This window comes from Lathyrus oleraceus, chromosome 5, assembly GCF_024323335.1.
Source record: "Lathyrus oleraceus cultivar Zhongwan6 chromosome 5, CAAS_Psat_ZW6_1.0, whole genome shotgun sequence".
NCBI classification, from domain to species: Eukaryota; Viridiplantae; Streptophyta; class Magnoliopsida; order Fabales; family Fabaceae; genus Lathyrus; species Lathyrus oleraceus.
This window is the reverse complement of record NC_066583.1, coordinates 464141416-464150939: the sequence shown is the minus strand read 5'-3', so window position 1 is coordinate 464150939 and position 9524 is coordinate 464141416.

Below are 9524 nucleotides of genomic sequence, written 5' to 3'. Positions count from 1 at the left end.
ACACACACACATGCAAACATGGAAACCGAATGCCAATCGCTGGACTTACATCAGACTCCGAACCAAACAAACCCACACTGGAAACCAAATGCCAATTGCTGGACTTATATCGGACTCCAAGCACACAACAATAGGATACGGAATTCCAATCGCTGGGCTTACATCCATCTCCTAACAAACAAGAAGGAATAACACACAACAAGCTACTAAGGAGTCGGGAACTCGAGCCTAGCAACTGTCAAGCAAACACACACAAAAAGAAAAAAGGGTGCCCGGAGATATCTCGTACGACCTCCTGCCTACGTACCTCATCTGGTATGAGGATCAGGGCAACGTAGTTCCCCTGAACAGGGGAGAAACTTTCTCCTAACCAGAGACTGGGAAATGACCAACTAGAAGGGAGACTGACTCGAGCCTAATAGTTATCATGTATTCCACAATGGTCCTAGGTTGAGTTTTCTATCTACTTGCACAGAGCAAGCTAATCCTAACCAGGCAAAGCAAAGCATGCAAGCATAATCAAAACAAAGCAAACATACACAATTAGCACACACTATATACAGACAAAGTGGGCTCACACAAGGGTTAGGCTGCAAAAGCAAGCCAACTGTATCAGGGTGATGTTAGCTCTTAACCCTAACATTGAGAGTTAGGGTGAAGCAGATGAAGTAGGAAGTGAGGGGTGTGCCTCACAGCTCTTATCCCTGGCCAGGGAGAGCTTTAGACAAATGAAGTGTGGGTTCAGAAAGTGGGAACCCTTCTACACTTATGACTGACTCAACATGGATCTTGGGTTAATATCCACAATGCATCAACACCAGTTGTGTGAGCAAAGGGATGACTCAACTAAATAGCAGGAGATGGATTGCACATCTCTTGTATCTGCCAATTGCCTTATCAAAGGTCTTTTCCTGCTTGGGGACAAAAATAAACAATCACAAGCATTGCCTCTTAAGGAGGACTTCAGACAGGTGCCTGGCCAAGTAACAGGCCAGGTCTTCTAGACTACATGGAGTTAGTGAGCTATACCTCAATTGGTTAAGCAACCAAGCAACAGCAAAATCAAGTTCAAAATAAACTATAGCAACTAATGTACCTGAAAACAATCTAGCTCAGTTAGTACACAACTCAAACAGATAGTTACAAGTCAACAGTTAACTGTACACAAACAGACAAACAAGCATCAATGCACAAAGGTGCAAGCCACAAAGCCTAAGCTCAAGTCTCAAAGCCTACAAAATAAACTCAAGATTAGTCATCAACAAGTAATGGATCAACTCCAATTGAGTGCACATCATCAAGTATAAGCAATTGTGCTCTTTAACCTGAAACAAAACTCAAACATTAAGCACTAACCACTAGGACATGGCCTAGGGTCAAAATGGGAGCAATAAACCAAAACAGAACATGAAAATTGGCAAGAATCAAGCTCAGTCAAATAAGACACAAATCCAAGTGGTTTCACATTCATATCATACACCACTTTCATTTCATAAGGCAAAGAGCACAAAGCATGCAAGTTAGAACCTCATAGAACCAAACAGAATGATCCAATCCAAACTAACTCAAACATAATTCAATAAATCCCAAGAAAAATCATGGCTAAACCGCACTCATTACATGATCATCATACCAAAATTCAAGTCAATTGGATAAATGGAAGCATGTCAAATAAATTCCCTAAGTCAAGGCAAGGCAAAACAAGCTCATACAAGGCACAAAATCATGCATCAACTTCACACAAGCCTAAAACAGAATCTACACATGATAAATGAATCAAACCAAATCCATGGTAACCTTCAATGTGTCTAGAATCACTCCACAAAATTTCAGGTCCATCCAATAAACATCAAGAATTTCACAAATCATCTAAGATCATGACTCACAAAAAGTCCACAATTGGTCAAACAGAAAGGAAATTCTCAAACAAATTGGAAATGTACTCAAAAAAATCCACAAAAATTCACTCTCAAACTTAACATCCAGAAGAATCAACATGCAAAAAATCAGATTATTTGGCATTCAATAGGCATGGTAAAGAAATTCCCCAAATTGGACAAGAAATGGTGTGACACACATTGTCACACCAATATTCATCAGGGCATATCTCACAAACCAAAAATGCAAAAATTGCAAACTCAAATGCCAAAATGTCAATTAGGATCTCTAGTTTACACATGCAAAATTTCAGCTTCATTGGATTAAGCATCATCGTTTCACAACAAGAATGGCAAGCAAGGTGCAAGAGATGACATGTAAACATAAACCCTAGCCAAAATAAAAATCCACACGTGCACAAATTCTGGAAAAATCATCATTAAATCGTAGACATGATAAGGATCATTGTGCAAAAAATTCCAGTCAATTTGGACCATTATTTTGAGAGTTATGAATTTTTTAATGTGGATAAAAATAAAAAACAATGGCAAGGCATGATGAAGTATGGATGAAATAATGAAGTAAAATGCCACAGCCAAAAGGGAAATACCTTGGGCCAGGATCGAACCGGCCAAGATTTTGAATCAGCGCGCCATGCTAAAACTCCGTGTTTCATTTAAATGAAACGCTGGCCAATCAGACACAAGCACTTGGACCAATACATGTGCAATAAACATGAAAAACATGCAGGCAAGGCTTAAGACGGATCAAACACGGGTTCTGGGAAAGAAAATTAGGGTTCCTCAATGTTCTTCATAAAATTTCCAGCCTATGAACAAATCATCACCAAAATTCATGATACCTATATCAATCGCTTCGTCTTCTAACGTACATCAATAATCTCACATTAATCAAACCTAATTCGTGCTAACATGTCCAGATCGAGCAAGATAAGTTTTACATCTCAAACTTAGATTCACAATATCTCACTCAATTCTTGATGAAAATTAATGCCACAAAGCTCAATGTACTCATGGATCAAAGATCTACAAAATGCACATCACAATTACAAGAATTATGAGGATCGATTCCTAACCTTCAAAGATTGCAGAACTGGATTTGGAGTTTTCTGGCCTTGTGATGTGCAAACAGAAGTTCTTCGATGCTCAGGTTGATGAATGGAAGAAGGATCGAGGCTCAAGGATGCTTGATGTAGCTCAAATCTTCACTTGCCATGAATGATGCTTGATGCAACAGTTCCAAAAGCAGCTCAACAGTTCATGAATTTAGCTTCCAAAGTCTTCAATTATGATGGTGAATCAAGGATCGAGCAAGAACAATGCAAGTTCCTTGAAAATTTTTGCAGAAAAATGGAGAGAAAAAGTTGTGAGAATTTGTGATTTTTGATCTAGATCTGAGATGAATGAAGTGTTAATCCAAATTCTGTTAGGATTAGTCTATATATATGATGCACTAATCATTTTCTTAATCCCAATTAGCCAAATGTGAATGATTAATGAAGATGCAAGTGTATGTGCAAAATTGGCCAAACCACCTCATGTACATGGAAATGCTGCTACAGTACACGTTTTCATGCTTCATTCACTTGCAAAATGGTTTTGGAGGCAAATGCAAGTGGAACCAAGTGAATGCAATGCTTATCTTTCAAATTCATCTTTTTCCCTCCAAATTCCAATTTAATTCACCTGAAAAATGCAATATTTTTGTGATGAGATTTGATGAATGGTAATGCATGATTATGATAGCTCATATCAAGAGTGGAATGTTGCAAAAAGTCCCACTTCATTTGGCCTTGTGGTTCAAAAGTTATGCACTTTCGAAGTTCAAAATTCATTGACAATGATTTGATCATAACTTGCCAACCACAAATGAGAAATTCATGTTCTTGGACGTTTTAGAAAGGTGAGAGCAAGATCTTCAACTTTCATGTTGGACAAAATTTCATTTGAAGCATTTTTGGACATGTAATTTTAAGGAGAATACCTTTCCATTTTTGGCAATTTTGAATTACAAGTCACTTTCTATTTCTGGAAAGTTTTTATCTGACTTTATTTTCTTCATTGTTGATGTTTGAAATGTCAAATGAAACTTGTTTGGACATGAATGAAGTGTATCTAACCCTCTCCCACCTCCAAATCCATCAGTTGACTTCTGGTTGACTTTTGTTGACTGATAGATGAATTGGCTATGCACAGATGAAATTGAGCCTCAAACCTCTGATGAAATGGCTCAAACATGAAACCCTTGCTTCCATAAGCTCATTAAAACCATATGATGATCCCCATCTCAATGAAGACCTCATCTCCTTGGCAAGCCCTGATTGGCACAATTCAGATGATTAGGGTTGACCAGAGGTCAAAACCCTAATCTCAAGGAATCTGATCAAGCACAATGAATCTCTTGATGATGATAAGACCATGATGATGATGATGTATCATTGCCAATAAGATGATGATCAATCTCCTTGAGGAACCAAGAAACCCTAATTTGAAGCACACACCCTCAGATGGCTAGTGATCAATTCAATGAGACCCTCAGCTTGAATATTTTAACCTCTTTATCTTCTGATCAAGACCTATGAGGATGACTTGCTCAATGTAGCCACATGATATGCAAAGATGCAATGACTAATGACCTAAAAATGAAATGCAATATGCTAAGCTAGTCCCAAGAGAGGAGGGCAAATTTTGAGGTGTTACAGCTGCCCCTATTCAATCCACTGTGAACCTGTCGATATGAATAGCCTCGGCTTTCAAATGATCAGGGTGAAGAGTGATTGAATACCAAGAACAGACGAACAATTTGCACTCTGATGGGAAAATAATTAACAGTGCCTGTCAGACCCGGCAAAGAAGCAATCTTGAAAGAAGAACCCGTCTGGTACGGAGAAAGTCGGCCTGATCACCGAAACAGAATGTCGACCTGGATACCAAAATAAATGGTAACACAGGGATAACCATGGCCTGAACACCATATCCGCTGGGGATTATTATCCTTTTTTTTTTGCTTTTCTTGAACCCCGAAACTTTCTGATGATAATCTTTTTTGCTTTCCTCTGATTGAACTGTATTTTCGCGCTGATCGCGTAACGTCCTTTGATTTTATTTCCATCTCCGCCCGACGGAAAAATTTCCTCCAGTATCGCACTACTGGGGAACATTGTTGATCTGACGTTATGATGCTAAACTCCTCAGAGCAACATCTTCACCATCCGGTGAAACCAAGTCTCAAGCGGTAACCACGGCTTGAATCGCGCTGATCGCGTAACATTTCCATCTCTGTCCGACGGAAAAAATTTCCTCTAGTATCGTACTACTGGGGAACATTGGTTCTGACGTTATGATGCTAAACTCCTCAGAGCAACATCTTCACCATCCGGTGAAACCAAGTCTCAAGCGGTAACCACGGCTCAAATCGCGCTGATCGCGATCTTCATTTCCATCTCTGTCCAACGGAAAAGTTTCCTCCAGTATCGTACTACTAAGGAACATTGGTTCTGACGTCATGATGTTAAACTCCTCCGAGTAACATCTTCACCATCCGGTGAAACCAAATCTCAAGCGGTAACCACGACTTGAATCGCGCCGATCGCGTCATGATGTTAAACTCCTCCGAGTAACATCTTCACCATCCGGTGAAACCAAGTCTCAAACGGTAACCACGGCTTGAATCGCGCTGATCGCGTCATGATGTTAAACTCCTCCGAGTAACATCTTCACCATCCGGTGAAACCAAGTCTCAAACGGTAACCACGGCTTGAATAACTGATACATGCAATGCTGTTGATTTCCCAACTAGCAAAACCACTCCTCAAACGGTAACCACGGCTTGAGCAGCACCTTCACCTTGGTGAAACCAAATCTCAAACGATAACCACGGCTTGAGACTAGCCTATGCTTGCAATAATGATGCATGATTTTTTATATTTCAGCGTAATGCTCCAAAATCATGGAAATGCTACGCGATTTATTATGCAATATGTTATGCTTATTCTACATGATGAATGCATAAAAAGTATCCCCCTCAAGGGACTCTTCTGGGGAGCTCGAGGCACTCTGCTGAGGGACTCGCCAACACTCCAATCTCCACCCTGCTGGGGAATAGTAATGCTGCTGGGAAAAGGCAACCCTTGTTGGGGATAACCTCCTCTGCACCTGATCCGCTTGAGGACCTTGCTGGGGAAAGAACCACCAACGCACTCTGTGGGGATAACCACGGTTTTTGACTTACTGGGGCTACAACAATCCCAACTCTGCTTGATAAACCACCACCCACAGATACCTCTGCTGGGAAATAGCAACCGTCGGGCCTGGCTGCTCCGGAAACACCGATCTACAACCTGCTGGGGATAACCATCCCGACCCTGCTAGGGAAAACACAGACCTTGAATCTGCTGAGGAATAGGCCTCCCGACTCTGCTTGGGGAGATGAGGAAAGACTGGTACTGAACACCCGTCGACTCGTCGAACCTTAGTATTCATCATCCAAATCCACTGTCATTTTTCCAATTTTGAGAACTCCCAGACTCGTCTAAACTTTTCTGATTCATCACCTTGTATTCCCGACCGCCCCGTACTCGACGAAGAGCGAACTCCTGGGATTTATGCAGACTTTTCAATCTTCCGACTTTGAAGAGTCTTCTTGATTAATTCCAAGATCGTCGTACGTCTTTCGTCGTCTTTTTCACCATTCTTCCATTCGTTCGTCCCTGACCGGACTCCGTGGGGATTGTCTTGTCAAAAGCTTCCACATCACAACTTGCAAGTGAGTGAAAATACCTAACAGCACCTGCAAAAGAGATCGTTAGATAAAAACGTGCCCCAGGCGTGTCAAGATTTCAACACTCGGGTCACTCAACCTTCCGAATAAGATTTCAAGCATTCAATCTTATAAACATGCATTGGAAGGGACCTGTATGTCTTAAAATGCAAATATTCTTTATCAAAATAAACGGATGTTTTCGCAGTCAAAACGGTAATGAAAACAAAAACAAAATTATTTGACTGAATATGCATTTTATTGATTGAAAAAGTGTGGCTCAAAACCGAGCAATACAAAGGAAGCAATTCCTGAAAAGAGGTAATTGCGCTCAAAAGGAAAAATCTATCCTAATGGCAATGTGAAACCCGTGATCTCATCGAGTTCCAACTCGATTACACCCCATATGTCCTCAGACTCTCCGTGCTTTCTGCCTTCTGAACAAGACGCTTCTGACTGATCCCTACCGGGGATTATCCATGTCATATCCAAAGCAAACGATCATGCTAGACGCAGTTGTTCGTTTCAATCCCTCTTTTGCCTGGACCGCCCTTTCGGGTTTTCAGTCCACCGGGATACCCTTTTTTGCCCAAGCCACCTTTTCAGGTTTTCGACTTGCCGGGTGTACAGTTTTCTTTTTATCCCTAATTTTTGCCCGAACCTTTTCATTCTGTTTTTTTGGTTCGCCGGGATGCACATTTTTGTCTGGACTATTTTATTCTTTTCGTCCAGCGGGTCTCTTTATACGAAGTATTTTTTAACTACGTCCGCATTCACAATGGATGGAAAATCCTCACCATCCATGGTCGTCAACAACAAGGCTCCGCCAGAGAAAACCTTCTTGACCACGAACGGACCTTCATAATTGGGTGTCCATTTGCCCCTACGATCGTTTTGAGGAGGAAGGATCCTTTTCAGCACCATATCACCTACGTGATACACACGAGGTCGTACTTTTCGGTCAAAAGCACGCTTCATCCGTTGCTGGTATAACTGCCCGTGACAGATGGCTGCTAGCCTCTTTTCCTCAATCAGGCTTAACTCTTCATACCGGGTTCTTACCCATTCCGCCTCTTGCAACTTCACATCCATCAGGACTCTCAAAGAGGGAATTTGAACCTCAACCGGCAGCACCGCTTCCATTCCATATACCAACGAGAAAGGCGTTGCCCCTGTAGATGTACGCACCGAGGTTCGATACCCAGTATACAAGCTTCGTACTCAGCCACCCTTGCTGGTGCATTCAAATGTTATCCGGGCCACAAAAGGAATGTGGGATCCTTTTGGCGTAACCAAAGCAGCACCAACTCACACCATTCGCGTTAACATCCCCATCAGACATCAGAATCCGTTCGGATTCAGGGTCAGGCCCCTCCTCCGGGATCGGTTACTCTCAATCTTTCGATTTGAGCACATCGAGATGTCCTCATCAGGGACTCAAACTTCCTTGGTTGATAATCCTCAAGGGGTTGGTTGCTGGGCGAGGTAATCAGACAATACACTCCCCTTGACTACCTTCTGAGAAGTGTACTGAATATCACATCATTCAAACATCATCTACCCTCTCGCAACCCGTTCGGTCAATGCTGGCTTCTCAGGTATGTACTTGATCAGATCCATCTTGAAATCCACAAAGTGGTATGAACCAGTATATACTGTCTCAGTCGGCGAGCAGCCTATGCCAAAGTACATCAAGTTTTCTCGAACAGTGAATGTATTGTTTCATAGTCGGCAAACTTTTTGCTAAGGTAAATTGCATGCTCTTTTCGACAAGACTCGTTATGCTGACCCAATAAACCTCGTAGACCCCTCGAAGGCCGTCAAGTACAAAATTAACAATTGCTCCTTCCATAGGAGGCATCAGAATCAGAGGTTCCTGCAACTCATTCTTTTATTTCTCAATGCCCCTTGGCAATCATTATTTCACCTGACCGTTTGATCTCTTTTTTTTTTAACAGCTTGAGTATAGGTTCACACGTGGCTGTTAGAAGAGATGTGAACCATGACATATAGTTCAATCTACCTAATAGACCACGAACCTCTTTTTCTGTTCTCGGTTCAGGCACTTCTTGTTTTTCTTTTTCCTTTTTCTTCTTTTTCCTTTCTTCCCCCTTTTTTTTTAGCAGGATCAACCTCGATTCCTTTTTTCTGCTCACAATAATCCCCAGCAACTAACCGACCCGCACTCTGATAGTGCACTTATTCGAATTCAACCTCAGTCTGAATTATCTCAACCGGTCAAACGACTTGCCCCGGTCTGCCAGATGCCCCTCTTCTGTTTGGGACTTTGCTATCATGTTATCAACATAACATTCGATTTCATGATGAATCATATCATGAAACAAAGTCACTCTGATACGTGGCACCGGCGTTCTGCTTCTCTAGAGGACAGTCTTCTCCTAATGGTAGCTTGCATATAACGACATTGGTATCCGACCCTGGCATATCCTGACACGACCAGGCGAAGGTATCCACATGCTCTTTTAACAGGGCTACCCTTCTGCTTTCGACTCGCCTCTGAAGCGGCCCCAATTTTCACTTCCTTTCTGACCTCGGCGGTATACCGGTTAACAAGCTCAACTTGCCCTTCGTGCAGCTGAATCACCTTCTCCTCTTATTTCCACAACCTGGCTAATTCCAGCAGATCACAATCTTCTTCGCCTTCTTTTTCGGCATGATAGATCGGATTGTCGAAGTCATATGAGGTGTAACCAAATTGTTGTCAATGAGATCCGGAGAATTATTTTTCGAAGTCGGAACGAGACAAGGCAACAGGAAAGAAAATGAAAACAAACATTGCCATTTTTATTTGTTTTTAAAACTGTAAAAATAAATGAAAAACAGGGAACACCGCTTTTAATGCGACA